The sequence below is a fragment of the Anas platyrhynchos genome, chromosome 6 (genome assembly GCF_047663525.1).
Source record: "Anas platyrhynchos isolate ZD024472 breed Pekin duck chromosome 6, IASCAAS_PekinDuck_T2T, whole genome shotgun sequence".
NCBI classification, from domain to species: domain Eukaryota; kingdom Metazoa; phylum Chordata; class Aves; order Anseriformes; family Anatidae; genus Anas; species Anas platyrhynchos.
The window spans coordinates 3261988-3280504 of record NC_092592.1 but is presented as its reverse complement, the minus strand read 5'-3'; the positions used below and the strand labels follow the sequence as shown (position 1 = coordinate 3280504).

General features: G+C 45.9%; 1 pseudogene; it reads left to right on the top strand.

The window, feature by feature from the left end:
• The first annotated feature begins 8369 nt into the window (after positions 1–8369).
• LOC119713029 (zinc finger CCCH domain-containing protein 11A-like) lies at positions 8370–18086 on the top strand (annotated as a pseudogene).
• The last annotated feature ends 431 nt before the right edge of the window (positions 18087–18517 follow it).

Here is an 18517-nt window from a genome sequence, read left to right as displayed (position 1 = left end):
ACACAGAGATTTAAATGAGATATTCCCAAGAACACCTGCCTATTCTTTCAGCACGTGTGCAAAGAGTAAATTCATTTTACTTCGTTCCTCTTTTTCTCAACTCTCCCCTCCTTCCTCCGGAAGGAAACAGCCAAGCAATATTAGCAGGGCCTTCCTTTTCCCCCGGTGGAGTCCAAGAACGCGAGAATTGAGAAAAGCGACTTGTCAGGAATCAAGTTTAAAAAGAGTGTTTGTGGTAAAATACCGGAAGCTGTAATCAGAAACACAACTTTTAACTAAAAAAAGCTTCTTTCCATTGTAAATTATTCCAGTTAGTGAAATAACAAATTAGTTCTCTGCTCAGCCACAGCCTCCTCCACCAAATTTAAGTAGAACCTGCAAAGAAGTTGAAGTTGTAAAACATTTGTCAGATGCAAGGGGCAGCGTTGCGTGGGTTAGCATCATGCTCGGATGCCCACAGTACCAACAGGTGCTTTCTTTCCAGAGGCACCAGCTCCTCCAAGAGTTCCCTGCACGAAGAACTGAAGAAGCTGCAGGCAGGGTGAGCTTTCCTCAGTCCTCATCCTCACAGCGAGGAGTACTGGGGACGGGGAGCTGTGTTTCGGCTTGCTAAGAAGCAGAAACCCCCCGAGTTTTCAGGCGGGCTCCGCTCAGCTCCCCTTGTGACTGCTGCTCGGGACACGACCCTGCCTTGCTCAGCACCCTCGACTCCAGCAGGTGCTGCTGCTGGCAGCTGCCCTATGTATACAAAAAAAAAAGAAACCAACACAGTATTTTCCTGCTTTTAAAGTATATCCCGAAGATTTACTAGGCATTGTGACGTTCTGCAGAAGCCCACAGCTGTAACTAAGGTTTGTGGGGTGTAGAGGGGCTGGGGGCTAAACAAGGCCAACAAGAGCCACATCTCCTCCCCGGTTGTCTCCCCTGTACTCTTTTTAGGACATCCAACATTCCCAGATCTCGTTTTGTCCCAGTGACCAAACAGGAGCCTGGCACTCATGCACTACGCCTTAAAACCTCTACAAACCGTGCGCCTAAGTCACAGCACTCATTATAAGCCGGCAGCTCTTTCTGGTCTCACAAACTATATGTGGCTTGAGAGATGCTCTCCAGATTCAGGGCGCTGAACACCTGCAGCCTTTGCCATAACCATGACAAAGTTCAGGAGCTCCCTGCTGGCTCCAAGGCTGGCTCCAGCAGCGGCTTCAAGCTGTGGGTCAAGAAGGCCAAGGCACCCAACGAGAACCTGCAACACCAAGTGGCTTTCTGGAACGGCTCCAAACACAACTGGAAGCCTGTTGGTTTTTTTGGAAGTGAGCTCTTCTGGACCTGTTAGGTGCAAGCAGAAGTCAAACTTTCAAAGCATGTTTGCATCGTTAAGCTCTCCATGATCCATCTCCAAGGTCTTCTAAGAGCTAGTAGCAACGTGGTCAGAGTTCTTGCCTGTTTTTCCCTTCACGTTCTCCCACGTCAGCAGCCGTGTGCTCCCTTTGGGCTGACTTCCAGAGCTGGGTAGAAAGGATCCCCTGGAAGCAGAGATGCTGCTTTATGCAACACCTTGCAGCTCACTGCACTCTGAAGGGTACACGAAAAGAGGTGAGTGGTCCTGGTGTGGTTCCTTCCAGCTCTCAGAAAGGCAAGAGAACTGGAAATGAACCATCAGCCAAAGGGAGGCACGGCGCAGCGTTACGAAATGCCATCTGGCTGCTACAGGATAAGGAAAGGAGGCATTTTTGGTGGCTCCCATCTCCACAGAAAAAGAAACAACTATTTATGCAGCAGAGTGGTTGGAGTATTTCAGGAGGCCCTGAGCTACCCCAAAAACCAACAACGAAACCACAAACCAAACCGAAACCAAACCAAACTAACATGATGGACTGCAATAAAAGATAAACATCAGAATTAATACTACCAATGACAATAAAGATGTTGAAAACTTGAGTCATCACATCCCTTGTGTAGACTGCAGGAGGAAGCACCTTTAGTGCCTGATGTGACAGTGTCAGAAAGTTAATTAATAACACCACAAAACTGGATTCCTGTGAGCACACACTCGGCAAAGGTGATACAACCGACAGCCGGACTTGAACACTGATACTGGTACCTGACTGGGAAATAGCGAGGAAACAAAGGGAGGAGGGGAAACCGTGCTATCCTGAAAATTGCATCACTTGTTTACAAGTCACCGGCAACTCCGAGGCAAACCATCTCGGGCATTTATGGATCAGTGACCTCACGTCTCTGGCACAGGACGGAGAGGGAATACCGACCGTGAGTTCACAGAAGGGAACAGCGCGTCCAGGCCCTCCTGCACTGCGCCAAATGTGGTCAGAATGTCCCCTCCCCTCATCACCCCAAAACTTATCACGTAGGACTTCTATTAAACAGACCCCAAAGAGCTCGTTCTGTCAATTTTGCAACAGGCTCAGGATTTCTCAGAATTAGAGAGGCTAATTTCATAATATACAAAAATACTGCATCTGGCACAGGGGAATTCTCAGCTAGACTTCAGCCTTGAGACACAAAGCGAAACTGACCATAGAAATAGAGATTGGCCAGAGCTCAGCCACAAGCGAGTATGCCTCGGTTATATTTATTACCTGCAAGCAGAACTAGAAAAACAGTTTACACTGACTTGCTGCTTTAGAAGTTAGTTCCATAAAGACGGAAGAAATTCTCAACTCAAACTTGAAGAAAGCATCAGACTTCAAAACCAGTCGTAGATCTTTGAAGTAAGACTGTTATGAATTCAGAAGTCACACCCAAACAAAAAGATCATTTATATTAATGGTAACTAGATTAAAAAAAAATTAATCCTGTCCCTCAGGCTTTGTAAGTGACTGGGGAAAAAACAGCGCAAGGATAGTAATAAGCCTAAGGGAAACACCACAAACTGCTAAGGGAAGCAAAAGACCCAAGGAAACAGCCTTTTTGGTACATTAGGAACAAAAGGAATCCTAACAACAGCACAAAGTCCATCACTTGACAGAAATTCTTCAGCGTTGAGAAATTTACAAAAGGCAGAACCATTCAAAAGCCAGCTCTAACAGGCTCCAGGGACGCGTGGACACGCAGCGATAAACATCGGTTTTCCCAGTAATAGCCAGCAGAGATAAATGACGACAATTACGGCTAGCAAACGGAGCGCTGGATGCAGCTGAAGCAGGCACAGGTCATCGAGGGCTTGGCAAGAGAAGAGAGAGCCCAGGAGAGCCACAAGAAGCATTCAAGGAGTAGGAAAGCCTCACAAAGAGAATGCGTGCCCTACCTCCAAGTGTTATGTCTCAAACTTGTCTTTGTTAAACAAGCACAGTGCACAGGTGCTTTACGGAAACGCAGAGGGCTTTTTGGCTGAGGAAGGCTAGTAGGACTGCCAGCCTGAAGTTAGCAGTCACCTCGTTTAGAAAAAATGGCACCTCCTTCTAACGAGCTCCGGGGAACCCAATTAACAGCGTAACTGGCAGAGGCTGCCTTGCTGGCAATGTTTCAAGACGGTAACAAATGGGTTTTCTACTTAATGTCTGCTTGTTCGGGGAGGTTTGGACTTACAGCCTATGGCATTTGGGTCCTGGGGTTTGCCTCATACAGGTTGTTCTCCACAGCTGGACCAGGTTCCTCAGAGCACCCACCAGCTCCTCGTGCGTGAAACCCCTCTGAGCAAACACCAACGCAGCACAGGCTGCTGCTTAACACCAGCAGCGCAGCTTTCCAAACTCCCCTCTCCTTTCCCCCTCCAGCGGGCTGCTCGTGTTCACCTCAGGCCTTCCACAACAAAGCCCCCTTTGCACGGATCGCCCTGCACTTTGACAGCCCCAAGGCGCTCTCTGGGGCGCCTGTCCCGGCTGGGACCGCCACCTCAGCCTTGACTCACCCTTCAACGAAGCCAAACTCCTCCGTCAAGCCTGACGGGGAGCCCCAGCACCTACCGGGCAGCGCTGACAGCCGCAGCCTCTCCGCTCCCTCAGCGCCCCGCCGCCGCCTCCATTAGGCGCCTCGCCTCGCCCCGCCCCGCCGGCTGCCGATCTCCAGCGCCGCGCAGCACCTGGGGGACAGCCGGGCGTCAGGGCGGCCCCCGGCACCGCAAAAACCCCCGGCAGGGCTGGGGACATGGCCCCGCTCCCCTCCCACCGCCACACCGAGCGCGTGTGTGTATATAGAGAGGGGGGGGAGCCCGGTCTCGGCTGGCTCCGTCCCGTTTCAAGGCACGGAAAGCGAAGTTGCTCGCCCTGCCCGTGTGCCCCCCATACCCCCGGCTCTGTCACAGCCCAGCCGCGCCCCGTTCCCCCCTCACAGAGCCGGGGAAGGGGTGCTCGCAGCCGCCCCTCTCCTCAGGGCCGGCCGGGGGAGCGCCTCGCCTTCTCCCCGGGGGTCTCCCGTGGCCGCTTGGGGTCGCCTCCCGCAGCCGCCTCGCCCCCCTCTCCTCTCAGCCCCGCCGCCTGCCTCCTCCTCCGCCGCCGCCGTTTTGCGTCTCCGGGAGTCGTCCGCTGCCGGCGGGGCGGGCGCTGAGCCGTCGCCGAGTCCCAGCTCCGCCGGCCGCCCGGGCCCTCGCCTCGCAGCCCGCGGCGCCCACTCGCATCCTCCCGGCGCCTCGCAGCCTCCCCCCCCCGTCCCCGGGAGGGTTTGAGAGCCGGGCAGGGCCGGGCAGCGGCGGGCAGCGGCGGGCCGCGGTGCCTCAGCCTCCCCCGGCAGGGAGCGGGGCGGAGCCGCTCCGCCCGGCAGGCGGCGGCCGGCCCGGCCCGGCTCGGCTCGCCTCGGCTCAGGGCATAAAGGCGCTGAGGGCGCCCGGCTCCCCGACCTCGGCTTCTTCTCCAGCCCCGAGTTCCCCTCAGGTGCCCGGTGCTGAGGGAGGAATGCCCTCCGGGGCTGGCTGGGACACCCCCAAAACCTTTGGAGAAAAAACAAACAAACAGCGAACAAACAAAAAACCCACCCCCAACCCCCTTTTTTTCCACCTCCAAGTTGAATAAAGAGGAGCTCTTCCTTCAGTACGTGTCCAGATATCTGAGTCTACGTTTTGCTTTAACTCCCACTACGTACTTCTCTTCAATACGCTGTGTTTCCACATACCGCTGCTTTTAGCAATGTTTTTGCCTCAGACGCTAAAAGTTGATCTTTTCCCCAAGTCAGAAAAAACAGAATGGGGCTTCTGGGAACCCTTAGCTGTGACAGCTGTTCATGTCCAACCGAGATTTACGCCTTTATATATATTTAACTGTGAAGGTCTTCTTCTCTCCCGACTAATAACGGGGAGAAGTTTGCCCAAAACTTCGAAGAGCAAAAGTTTTGATGCCAGGAACGCTCCTGCTTCCTCGTTGCCTGTCATTCCCTTTTAAGTATGAAATTTTCCAGTTGCAATGCAATGAGCTGACTGTGGTTCCAGAGGTAAAGATGCATTTAGGATACCAGGTTTTCAACATCGTCTTGAAGTGGATAAGAAGAAACACATTTTTGCCTCAGTGATATGTTTTTTCCTCTCCTTTGCCTGGAGATGCAATGAAAGCTTCCTGTTGTCTGCTCAACACAGGCATCTTCTTCACGGTAGCTTTTTAAATACAGTGCTAACAACACAGCTCTTTGTTCCCTTCTGTACATCTACTGAAACGCAGATTAGGTGCCAGGCGTAGGTCAGTCTTGGAAAAAGCTGCCACCCCTAACACACTGACGGAAACGTCGGCATTGAGTTGCACCTGGCTCACGATTTGCCGGTGTTTGCCTAGAAAGCTCCATGGTTTATATAGCATAGATAGATCCTGAAACAATTGAGAAAAGTTAGACTTGGAGCACTGTGTCCAGCAGTTCTGGGCTCCCCAGTACGAAAAAGACGGGGGTCTCCTGGAAAGAGTCCAGCGGAGGGCAACAAAGACGATAATGGGGCCTGGAGCATCTCCCCTGTGAGGAAAGGCTGAGAGACCCGGGGCTGTTCAGCCTGGAGAAAAGACTGAGAGGGGATCTCCTCAATGTGTATAAATATCTGAGATGTGGTGGACAGAGGGATTTGGCCAACCTCTTTTCAGTGGTTTGTGGGGACAGGACAAGGGGCAATGGCCACAAAATGGAGCCCAGGAAGCTCCGCACCAACATGTGAAAGAACTTCTTCACGGTGAGGGTGACGGAGCACTGGGACAGGCAGCCCAGGGAGGTTGTGGAGTCTCCTTCTCTGGAGATATTCAAGGCCCATCTGGATGCCTACCTGGGCAACCTGCTCTAAGGAACCTGCTTTGGCAGGGGAGTTGGACCCGATGATCTCTGGAGGTCCCTTCCAACCCCTACAATTCTAACAAAAAGGACTGGTTCATATTCATTCTGGTGCCACAGTGGTGGAAGACGCTTATTAGACTGGCCTAGAAACCTGAAGTAATGTGCTCAGGAGTGCTAGCTAGTATCCCAAAAACTCAGCCCTGTAGAATGCAGTCACGGGAGAAAGATGACAATGCACTTACAACAGATTAGGAAAAAAGCTAGGAAGCAGAAATGGATATTTTTATGGTGTACTCTTTTGAGCACCTCAGAAGTTCTTGTCACCTGTCTTGTCTGTGATTCCTCAACTTCATGTTCATTATATAAAGGATTTCTCAAAAAGTCATTTTAGAGAACAAGAAAAGCAAACCATATACACAATCCCATTAAAAATGTCAAGCATAGATAAAAAATACCATACGATGGGTGAGCAATGTCTGACGGGTAGGGCTCAGAGGGTTATGGTAAATGGGGCTACATCAGGCTGGTGGCTGGTCACCAGTGGGGTCCCCCAGGGCTCCGTTTTAGGGCCAGTTCTTTTCAATGCTTTTATAAACAATTTGGATGTAGGACTAGAAGGTGTTTTGAGCAAATTTGCTGATGACACTAAACTGGAAGTTGTTGACTGTTGAGGGTGGAAAGGCCTTGCAGAGAGATCTGGACAGATTGGAGAGCTGGGCGATCACCAACCGCATGAAGTTTTACAAGAGCAAGTGCCGGGTCCTGCACCGGGGACGGGGCAACCCTGGTTATATGTACAGACTGGGCGATGAGATGCTGGAGAGCAGCTCTGCAGAGACGGATCTAGGGGGGTCGTGGTTGACAGCAAGTTGAGTATGAGGCAGCAGTGTGCCCTGGCAGCCAGGAGGGCCAACCATACCCTGGGGTGCATCAAGCACAGCACTGCTAATCGGTTGAGGGAGGTGATTGTCCTGCACTGCTCCGCGCTGTGCGGCCTCACCTCGAGCACTGTGTGCAGTTCTGGGCACCACAGTACAAAAAGAACATTAAACTGTTGGAGAGTGTCCAGAGAAGAGCTACGAAGATGGTGAAGGGCCTTGAGGGGAAGACATATGAGGAGCGGCTGAGGGCACTGGGCCCGTGCGGCCTGGAAAGGAGCAGGCTGAGGGGAGACCTCATCGCGGTCTACAGCTTCCTCATGAAAGAATCATAGAAACACAAGGTTGGAAAGGACCCACAAGATCATCTAGTCCAACCATCCTTCTATTACCATTACTACCTATTACTAAAATAGCAGTAAGCACAAATGAAAGCTTAAGAACACTTTCTATTACTATAAAAATAAATAATTTGTAATACATGGTTAGTAATATTTAGCAAACAGTGTGCTACCGCCATCACAACGGCCTATTACCCCTTCTAGCTTCAGAGGCATCCTTATACATCCAAAATAGAGAGGAGGATATAAACTATATGGATCTCTCTCAGCAGTGGTTTCACAACAATTAGAAGGAAGAAACAGTTGCTGAGAAGCCACAACAAGCTCAAGTTAATTTCTGGACTTTGAATAATTACTCCTTAAGTTCTCTCTCTCTCCATACAGTAGAGCACGCTCCTGACTAACTTGTACAGTGCACTCTGAATAGGAGAGATTTGTTTGCCTAAGCTAAAGGAAGAAATAGAAAACCAAGAAAGCTACTTAACTTTTAACACTTAAATTAAATGTTAAGTTACAAAAGTTCACAGGCCATGAGATAACATAAATAAATCCCTTCTCGAGCTAAAAGATCTCATTTTTTTTTTCAGGAGCGGCCTCCCTGAATCTAAATAATCCTCTGACAGGCAGAACAGAGTGTCCGTTCTAACTCTTTATCAGATGTGGAAGAAGAGATCGAGATGACCAGTGCCTAAAAAAAAGAGGCACTCTCTTTTCAAGGCAGACTGATCGGCACAACAAATTTCATCTGTTCTCAAGCACAAGCAACTCTAAGATAAATGGGTTCAAGGATCTTCAATGTGAAGAGTGAATATCCAAGCGTATACTGGGAACACCTGACTTGGACCATGGACGCCTCACACAGATTTCTGAGGAGTTCGGACAACTCCAAAATCATCTTTTACAGGAAGAGACCAGAGAATTTGACTCAGTGTAAAACTGGCACAGGCAGAAATCTCCCCAATTACAGATGCTCAAGCGCATTAGTTAAAAAGAGATTAGAGTGTGACTAGAGAGAAGTCTCAAACTCTTGTTATATACTTAAATTTCTCTCCAAGGATGGAACAACTGCTATCACCGTGCATGACTGGCTGTAGAGGGAGAGAGCGAGTGAAAGACTTAGAAAAGCACCTTCCCTTCGTAGTCCTCCCGCTCCCAAAATGGTTCCCAAGGAAAACTACTGACAGACTAAGGTTAACTGCTTTGAAAGGGTTGTGTGGGTGGACCCATTGTCTTCAAGTTCAAGTTTTTTCCTGCAGAAACTGCCAACAGTTATGCCAAATATAAAAATTGTTTTGCAAGGTGGATAAACGTCTTCCAGACTGAAAGGGAGAAGTCGTACTGTTGTTGTCTGTGCACAGACAGCTAAGCAGTGAAGAGCAATGCTAAACAACCACGATACCCCAGAACACACAAGTACTGCGTAACAGTGACAGAAAGTGCTAGAATTCAAAACAAAAATTACCTCCACCATATCGGTTTTGTCGTAGTCTTCTCTCTGGTTGTAAATACACTGATTAATGACGCCATATACTTTTTCCAGGTGATAAATGTCAAATCCCTTCGTTATCTCAGTGACAAAGCATAACAATTTCTGAAGACAACAATGGAGCAAAACAACAACTTTAGAATAGTACAAGATCCTTTGAATACGCTCTATATGTTTTCGGAGGTTGAACAGTAACAATACAAGTGAGAGCCTACTTTTTCTTACGCTATTAAATAAAATGTGACACTTCAGAGAACAGATTAAATATCCCATGAGATTTCAGCAGGGAAAATGAGTTATTTTTTCATATTTCAGAGAAAGGAAAGGCTGAAATTTTGGACAATCTTTTACTACTAACCAATCTATCACATCAATGGTTGTAATTGCAAGTCGACTGCTCCCAAAGCAGTAGGGAATGACACGATCATCTTTGTAGGACAGCTGCTGCCACAGCAAAGCCACTGTTGCATTTCATTAGAGAAGCATTGCAGCAGCGCGGGGCACTGTAAAAAGGCTGCAGATCTTGTAGATACAGCTGTGCCAGCTGGAAAAGGAAGCACCCTTAGGTGATTACCTTTACCCACGTGTGCCATGCCTACAACTCTGCTGGCAGAACAGATTGCTCAAACGCCCAGAGCAAAGGTGGATTAGTTTGCTCAATCCTACCTTTAAATTCAGGGGTGGGTAAATAGCAAAGCGACTGCTTGTAGCAATCACCTCTCTCTCACACAGTCATTTCTATTACCAAAGATGCAGAGATGATAATCTCTGGCACAGCAACAGTGACAAGCTAGTGGCAGCACCTTCTTCCACTGCCACAGCTGTCCATTACCTGTGTGAGCCTGCAAGCTTGTAGCTTTAGGGAGCAGCCATACCAAATGGAAATACTACTGCCCCCTGGAAATAATGCTGCTTATCATCTTATCAGCAAACTCTGCCTCCCTCATGTATATATATATATATACATACACACACACAATATAAGAAATTCTAATACTGCACTTTCAAGGAATTTCAGAAAAGTAGTCACTTCTCCATGGCTAGCTAGTTTACGTCAACCTGCTAACTTCAGGTTTAATATCATCACTGCAAGAAATAAAGATCCTTTTCAGGTTCTTAATACATCAAAGCATGAAAAAAAATCCCCAAATAAAAGCCCTCAAACCCATCATAAGAATTATGAATCATTAAAATGATATCCATAATAGTACTAGCAGGTTGTCAGTGTGGTATTTTAAAATTCAGCAAGGCCTTTTGTCTTAAAAATTAGGCAAAGAATCTGTCTCCTAAACTACAGATGACCAGAAGCAAATGGTAGCCTACAGAAATCTCCATGAGGTGTGGAAACTAAACAGTCACAGTGCATTACAGGCTGAATTATTTCACTATCTGTATGTCCTTCCAATTAATTGTTTTAATTGGCATTGGTTAACAATGGGCTTAATTTGCAATTTTACATGACGCAGGAATATGTCCTATTTGAGCATTAAAAAAAAGGTGAAATTAGACATACTTTGAGCTCATAGCGATCCACAATAACTATGTAGTCTGTCTCCGTAGGGACTTGTACAGTGTTCTCATCACTTATCTGTTGTTGGTCTTCTTCCCAAGAACGTTCAGGAGTCACCGCTTGAAATGCCCAGGAATCTGGAAGGACACAGATTTCTTCAGTCAGGTTTTCTGTTTATCTAGAATACAGTCTCAGTGAAGTATCCTGTACCTGCCAAACAGTCTCTTTCTACAAATACAGAGACAGAATTGTTATCGTCTTCACTGAGAAATACTTGGCTTCTCCCTTCTTTCTAGCTAAAGTCACTGCTCCATAAAAATTAGAAACTAAGACAAAAAAAGCAAACAAAAATACCCACAAACAAACCAAAAGCACTAATGAAAAGCTTAATAGTGGAAAAAAATAGTCATGTTGCCAATTCAGGGCTCAGAGTCTCAGAGCGCGTGGTGAAAGGTGACCCCCAGCTGGCTGCTGGAGGAAGCTGAGGCAGCAGCGTTCAGCTCTAACCTTTGCCTTCTTGGCTGGCATCTTTGCACTCCTGCTGTCAGTGGGTGTTGAGTGTCCTTCCTCCCAGCCTCAGAACGTGCCCTCAGATGTAGGCAGCGTTTAGCAGCTAGAATTCACTCCAATATAAAGAGTACAAATCATGCGTTTTCTGCTTTTGCTTTGGAACTCTTAGCTTGAGGTTTTCCTGCAGGCCATGAGGTTTCTTGCAGCAGCAGGGATGAGTTCTGTTAGCAAGAGGCTGTTCTGTGCTTCGACTGTGGGAAGATGAATGCACCGTGAAATAGAACTTGACACCTAGCACACCGCACTTGCAGCCTGTGGGGTGCTTTAACAAGCAGGTAAATCAGCAGAGGCTGTTTTGCAGCCGGGGTGATGCTGGGTGATTAAAAAGCAGGGGCAGAACAAGGAGTTTCTAGTGTTTGTTCTTGCTTGTCATCCGACTCTCCACTTCCACTGTTCGTTAGAAAAAAAAAAAAACAAAAAACAAAAAACAAGGGGTAAGCATCTTAATATCTTTATTGTAAATGGAAGGCACAAAACAGACCAGCAACAGAGACTGTCCAAGAGAAATACTTGGTGCTTTATAAACAAACAAGGAAGTACCCTTAGGTGGGTGTGATAATCCTTCTCTAACGCGTTTTTGGAGTGCAAAAATAGATTTGTTCCTTTCTTGCTCTTCTCTCCAGGACAAAGGCAGAATAGCCAACTGCAAAGTTAGACCAGGGAGGTCAGTTTGTTCCATACTGAGAAAGACAAGCCTGTAAAACAAACTAGACAGATTTTCTTTGTGTTATTTGTCTTCCTTCAGCAAAGGCAAAGCTTATGCCACTTGTTGGTGTGTATTTCCAGAATTTGGGAAAAAGGCTTTGCTCTGAGAGACTGATAACTTGATTTGATTAACTGAAGACAGCTGGAAAATTGTTGGTTCCTCATTATTTTTCACTTGTTACTTTCTTTAGGGTTACTTTTCAAAAGAAGATTTCCCTGCTCACAAGCCAGTAGAAGACTTTCAGCCCAAGCAAGGGTGAAGACAGCTCTCTCCAAGAGCAGAGGAAGTCCCTGTGGAGAGAAGCCGAGCTTGTTAGCAGAACTCGTCGTCATGTCTAAACAAGGAGACGATTGCTACTTCTATTTCTATTCTACCTGTACCAAGGTATGGCTGGCTTTCCTTTGCTTTGCTTTTTTTCCCCATTTTTTTCAGGAAGGAGTAGATTAGGAGGAGGAAGCACACTGGTCTTTGGTTAACTTGAGAACCAGATAGATTCTGAATTCAGTTGTAGCAACATTAGGCAGCAGCATGGCCATTTTTGAGGCTGTACTCTATTTTCCTTGTTGGTTTCCTTTTGGTTCCAGGGAGACAAATGTGCCTACCGCCACTGCGAAGCTGCTCTGGGCAATGAGACGGTCTGCAAGCTGTGGCAGGAGGGTCGTTGTTTCAGGAATGTCTGCCGATTCAGACACATGGAAATTGACGTGAGTGCCTAACGATGTGTTCTCAAAATCAATCAACAAAAGCATTTTTCAGTGCCGTAGGTGTACTGATTGTGCTTTTGCAGGATAGATTCGTTTGCTTCAAAATCATACTGGTTTCTGTTACCAAGAGAGGGGGTGGGAGGAAGCAGAGGGAAATAAAATCAATGCCTTAGGTGTGTCTTAGCAAGATATATATATATATATATATATTTATTAGATGCTGACAGTTTTCTCAACAGATGCAGAATAGCTGTTAAATAGACTGCTAAAACCTGCTGGAGCAGGGGGGTAATAAACAGGCTGTTCTATCCTCATGGGAGCAGGCTTGATAATGAACTCTCAGGTCTCTTCTGACCCACAGTCCTTCCGATAACGCTGTTCTAGCTGCCTGGGGTAGGAAGTGGGGAAAGTTAAAGGTGCAGAAGAACTATGTCTCCAAGAAGTAGTTCTAGACAGGGTTAACCTAGGCAATTTCAGATGTTCTTTTTCCCTCTGAATAATGCTAGTATAATCCTAGGTGTATTAGTTTAAGCCACCCTCAACTGATGCCTGAGAGTGCCTGTCTTCTCAAACTGAATGATGACAAATCTAAATGTGCATAGTGGTTGCAGCTTATGCAAACTTTGTGAATATGCCCAGAAATACTCCACTGAACTGAGAAACTGACCTTTGGAATGATGTTTCAGCACTGCGTTGTGACAGCTGTCGTGATCTGGAGCTGTGCATCTCTTTGCAAGCCTCAGGTGCATGTTATCACGAGCTTTTCTTTCTTTCTGTCTTCAGAAAAAGCGCAGTGAGATTCCTTGCTACTGGGAGAAGCAGCCGGGAGGCTGTCAGAAAGCCAACTGTGCTTTTCATCATGCAAAGGGACGTTACATCGATGGACAATTCTTCCCACCAAGCAAGAGTGAGTTTAGGTCCTTTTTCTTTAAGTACTGAAGAATTAATTTGGAGTATTACTTAGTGGGTGCCAATCCTGTAGGGGGCATCAGGTAACTGTTCATTTGTGAGTGCAGGAAAAGGTCTGCAGTCATAGGTGTACTGCACCGAGTGTACTGCTGGTGTTTGTTTTCTGCTTTTGTGCTCAGCTTCTCTTGGCTTTGTGTGATGTTTGCCTTGCAGTTTGCTTCCTGTTGTTTCATCTTTTGCTGGGTGGTAGGGAGATGTGTTGTTGTTCGAAGGGAAGTCATTGTTCCCGGTGTAAACAGTGATGGGGTGGGCAAAAGGAGATGCTGAATTTGTTGTCTGTGCGGGTTATCTGCCTTTCCTACCATCTCTTTGCATTGTGGTCAAAGTTTTAAACTGCCATATTACCGATGATCCTCCTCTTCCTCTAGCTACACTGCCAAGTCCGCCTGAGTCCGCGGACGATGATTTGAAAGTGGCTCAGATGTCACTGCAGCAAAAGAAACTTTCTGTCCAGCCAAATCCCTCTCCACAGCTAAGGGGGTGATGAAAGTGGAAAACTCTGAAAATGTCCCAAGCCCTACACACCCTCCAGTTGTAATCAATGCTGCAGATGATGATGAAGATGATGATGGTGAGCATGTTATGGTTCTTGGAAGGAATTTGTGCTGTAAATGAATGTGTAGATCTTTGGTTCTTGAAGGAATTCATGCTGTAAATGAATGTGTTAAATCTTTGGTTCTTGAAGGAATCTGTGCTGTAAATGAATGTAGAAATCACAGATGGCCTGAGGTCTGACTAGCGATAGGGCAGGCAGTCTGGCCAGGTCACTGGTGGCTTTGTCTGGCAGTCAGTGGACAGAACCTGAAACGTTGGAGGAAAGCTTAGAACCACTCCTGGCTTTAGCTGGTCTGTTGTGTAAAGTTCTGTGTGAAACTAGGAAGGAAATTTCTTTTTTCTGTCTGAAGAGCAATGTGTTGTGTAGTAGTTAAATCTGCAGAGAGAATCTAGAGTCCTAGATGTTTTGTCCTAGTGTATTCTACTTAGGAGTTTATCAGGTCAGTGTAGCTCTTTAAAAAACAAAACAAAACAAAAGAGCGACAAAGTTTTTTATATGAAGCATGGGCTGAAGTGTCACTGCATGAGCTACGTAATCATGAACAATCTGGTCTATGCATAACTGAATAGATTTTTCCCCTTCAGACCAGCTTTCTGAGGAAGGAGAAGAAACTAGAACTCCCGTCCAGCAACCAGCTGCGAAAGGCAAAAATGGATTACGGGTGATTTCCACTTGCAAAGGCAGTTCTACTGCTACTAAACAAGGTATTCCAGCACCTTAGTAGGATAAATCAGAAGAACTTGACAGTTAACTCAAAAGCAGTGTGGTGTAAAAACACAACAAAATGTAGGGGTGCTGAATGGACTCAGTTATTTCCATGATCTCATTTTTGCCATTCATACCATCACGTGCCCATTGGGTCAGAAAGATGAACTCCTTCTCTTTACTTTTGGAGAACAAAACAGGGCCACAGCGTGGAGTTGAAATGGCTGCACGTGCAGCCTTGCAACCACTGTTGATAAACCATATCTAACGATAGAGGGATCTAATATGGTGTAAATGGATTAAAATTAAAACTACATTTTTAAGCCTGAAGGATGATAGGGGGGGCAAAATGCCCTTGGTTCTCTGGCTCTTTCACTTGTGAGGAGTGTTGACAGGCTTTATTCTAAATACTTCAGAAAGTTCCTGAGCGCTAAGAAGCCTGAGGACCTGTGGTCCCTCAGTTAGTGCCTCTAAGCCAGTCTCATGAACTGTTTCCTGTTTTCAGAGGGCAATCTGAATTTTGGAATAAAAACACTTGAGGAAATCAAATCTCAGAAGATGAAGGAAAAAAATAAGAGACACGGTGGTGAGTTAATATTCCCTACTTTCTTATCCTGGTCACGGCAGGTGATGGTGCCTGGGAGCTGCTTGAGGGACAGACTTCCATTTTTAGCTGGGGGCATCAAGCAACCTGATTCTCAGCCAGCTGGTATTCTAAATGGGAGTTCAAAGGGCAACCAAAGGCAAATTAGTCACCTCTCTTATTTACATGCTCTGCTTGCTGTATTTTGGACAGTAACAAATAATTTAAAGTTTTTTGTTTTTTGTGATAGTTTTTTATGTTGGGTAAACTTCCTTATGTTTTGGTTGCTCTGAACAGAAGGTTCTTCAAGATCTTCTCTTCATCCCATTGATTCTATGATTTTTCCTGCTCCAGAAAAGGAAAACGTCCGGACAGTGGTGAGAACTGTGACACTGTCTTCCAGGAAAGGTAATAGTGAATGCTTTTGTTTTGATTTCATTACTCCCAAACTGGAGGGTTAAGCAATAATTAAAACAATTCACCCATGTTAGCCTTCTGGTGCTGCCTTCTGTTCAAAACGTGCTTTTATGCTTAAAGTCCCTGGTTGTACTGGCAAGATTTGGTGCTCAGGTTAAGTGCAGTGGCAGGAGAAAAAAAAAAAGTGTCAGTATGCAAATAGGGGGGTAACTGAAAAACAGAAGAGTAACGAGAAGAAAGAGCTGTAGAAGACAGTGCTATATAAGAAGCAATTTCTGAAGCATTAAAGAGGCTGACAGTGGCAGGTGTGGACACAGTATGACAGGAGTTTGTGTATACATTGTTTAGAGCTGTGCAAATGCCTTTGAAAGGGAAAAAAGTGTGGAAGTACTTTTACTCGTAGACATTCACCTTTGAAAGGACTATTTGTCAGCATTTGTACCTAATAATATTCTGCTTGCTTATGCAGCTTTGTTCTGCACAAAGTATAGCTGTCAAGCAGACTCAGATTCACTCTCTACTATCTCAGCTGGAGTTTGAAGCAAGCACTGAGACTATTAATATTTTTTTTCTATGTTAATTATAGTTAAAATATGAGTTTATGTGGTTTAGCTGTCAAAACAGTGTCTGACATGGTGGAGATGGGCTAACAGGATAATATTTCTGTTGGCTACTGGTTTCTGTGAAATAGAAAAAAAAATCCCTTTTGTTTTAGGGGAGGAACCTGTGGTTCGACTAGATCTTGCTGATAGACAAGGAAAACGGAAAGCCTCCGCGGGTAAGAACTTTTTATGAGCTGTTACGTAGGTGCTGCCTTCTATATATGACTGCATTAAAGAGTATTTTTGATGTATGAAAGGCAAATACGTTGCAGTGGAGATCTGTGTTGACTGCAGAAATGGCCAAAAAAAAATATCATTTATCAGCTGAAAGGCAATTCTATGAAAATATGCTTGAAAAATAGAAGCTTATTGTTGACTGTTCTCAAAGCTTCCTGCAAAGAAAAGTTCTTACAATATTCCTTGTTTTCTCTGAAGACGATGTAAGCACCCTTCCAGTGAAGCGCCGCCTTGCTGAAAGGCTGGGGAAGAAGGTAGAGGCTCCGGGAAATGCTGACAAAGCACCCAAGAGAGATCCAGGTACTAAACAGGCATCTGGATTGGATTCCTGGGTTTTGTATTTAGTCTTTCTGTTTGTCCTTTTCCAGTGATGTTTCTTTTTGCATGTTGGCTGAGGTGGTAATCACTGGGATTCAAAGTTCCCTTTCCTGTCTTGTTTTGCAATGTGAACCTGAAGTTGACATTCTGCAGCCTCCCTAATTCGTTCTTGAATTGAACTGTTTTGCAGTTCAAGTTGCCAAGTCTCTGAAGGACAGGCTGGGATTACCTCCTAAACAGACCAGTACTGAGAGAGGTAACAGCTAGATATTAAATATGCTTTCTCCTCCTTCCTTTCCATGAACTTGGACTGCTTTCATCCATCCCTAAAAACTAATTGAAACGAAAACAAAGAACTGATGCCTCTTGCTTGAGTGCTGAAGCTCTTCTGACAGCCACTATCAGAAATCTGGCTCTAGGTGTGTGTTTCTTTTCTACTTGTGCCTTGTCAAGGTTTTTAGCTGCTTCTGTGAACCGTTCCGTACAATTAGAATAGAACCACTGCCAGGAGCAGGAATTTGAAATGCAGTCTGAAAAAGTACTAAAGTAAAGCAGCATTTCTGTGTAGCAGTTCTCTCTGGATAGGGCTGGTCTTCAAAATACAAGTGGCTCAGAGGAGGAGGAGAATGTTGTTCTAAGGATATTGTTCTAAGATGCATTATTGGGAACACTCAAGATTAGTTTTCCTTAGTGCTCTGACAAATGTTGGAGACTGAAACTATTGCTGGACTCTCTTTAAATGTTGGTGCTTCTCCTCATTTCTTGATGATGACAGGGAAGGCTGCTAAGCCGATGGGAGAGATCCATGTGAAAACACTGGAGGAAATCCGTCGTGAGAAAGCTCTTCAGAGACGCGAAACTCAAGCCAAAGCCGAGGCTGAAGGGCATGGTAAAACTGAAGATTCCAGCGCAGGGGCAAGACCTGCTCGTGCAGCTCCCTCAGCACAACCCGGACCTGCCCCAGCAGAGCAGAAATCTTTATGGAGCACAAAACTAACAGGTGCTCCATAAACAGATGCTTTAATGCCTGCCCCAGTGAGGTGCTTCCCATCTTGAGCAAGTTCAGTTTGCTCAGGATCTGCTTCATGGATAATTGCTGAATGGATTGCACATTGTAGCCTTTCTCTCTCTCTCTCATGGGGCACAAGGAAATAAATGCACATTGGAAACAAGTACCCAGCTTTCTTTATTTCTGCCGTTGACCAAACTTTTTTTGGTCTTCTTTTTCAGGTGCTTTAAAAAAAGAAAAGAAGGCAGTGGAATTGAACCAGCCTTGTCCTAAACTTTCCTCTGTACCTGATGTACAGGTGAGTCCTCTGTGAAGACACACATACATTCGTACAATTTCTGATCATTCTGACAAGTTTGGTTACTCACCGTGTGCCACCCTCTTGAGTGTGTTCTTACCCTTCAGCACCTGGTAGGAGCTGCAGTGCAGTCTAAATCCTATCGCCAGCAGCATTTCCAGACAACTCTGTACTCCTCAAACTTGGAATCAGTCTGTTTATACCACAGCAACAAAGAAACCCTGTTAGCACCAGCTGAAATCTACACAGTTAACGTGGAGGGAATTCTTTTTGTTCTTACTGACTTGATCTGTCAGACATGAAGGATTTAATGCAGAAGGCCAGAGTTCTGTGTTCAAGGAAATCAATCTGTCAGTGGATACTGTCTAGGGGAACTTGTATGACTTTCTGCTGCTTAAAAAGAATGTGATAAATAGATGTACAGCAGAAC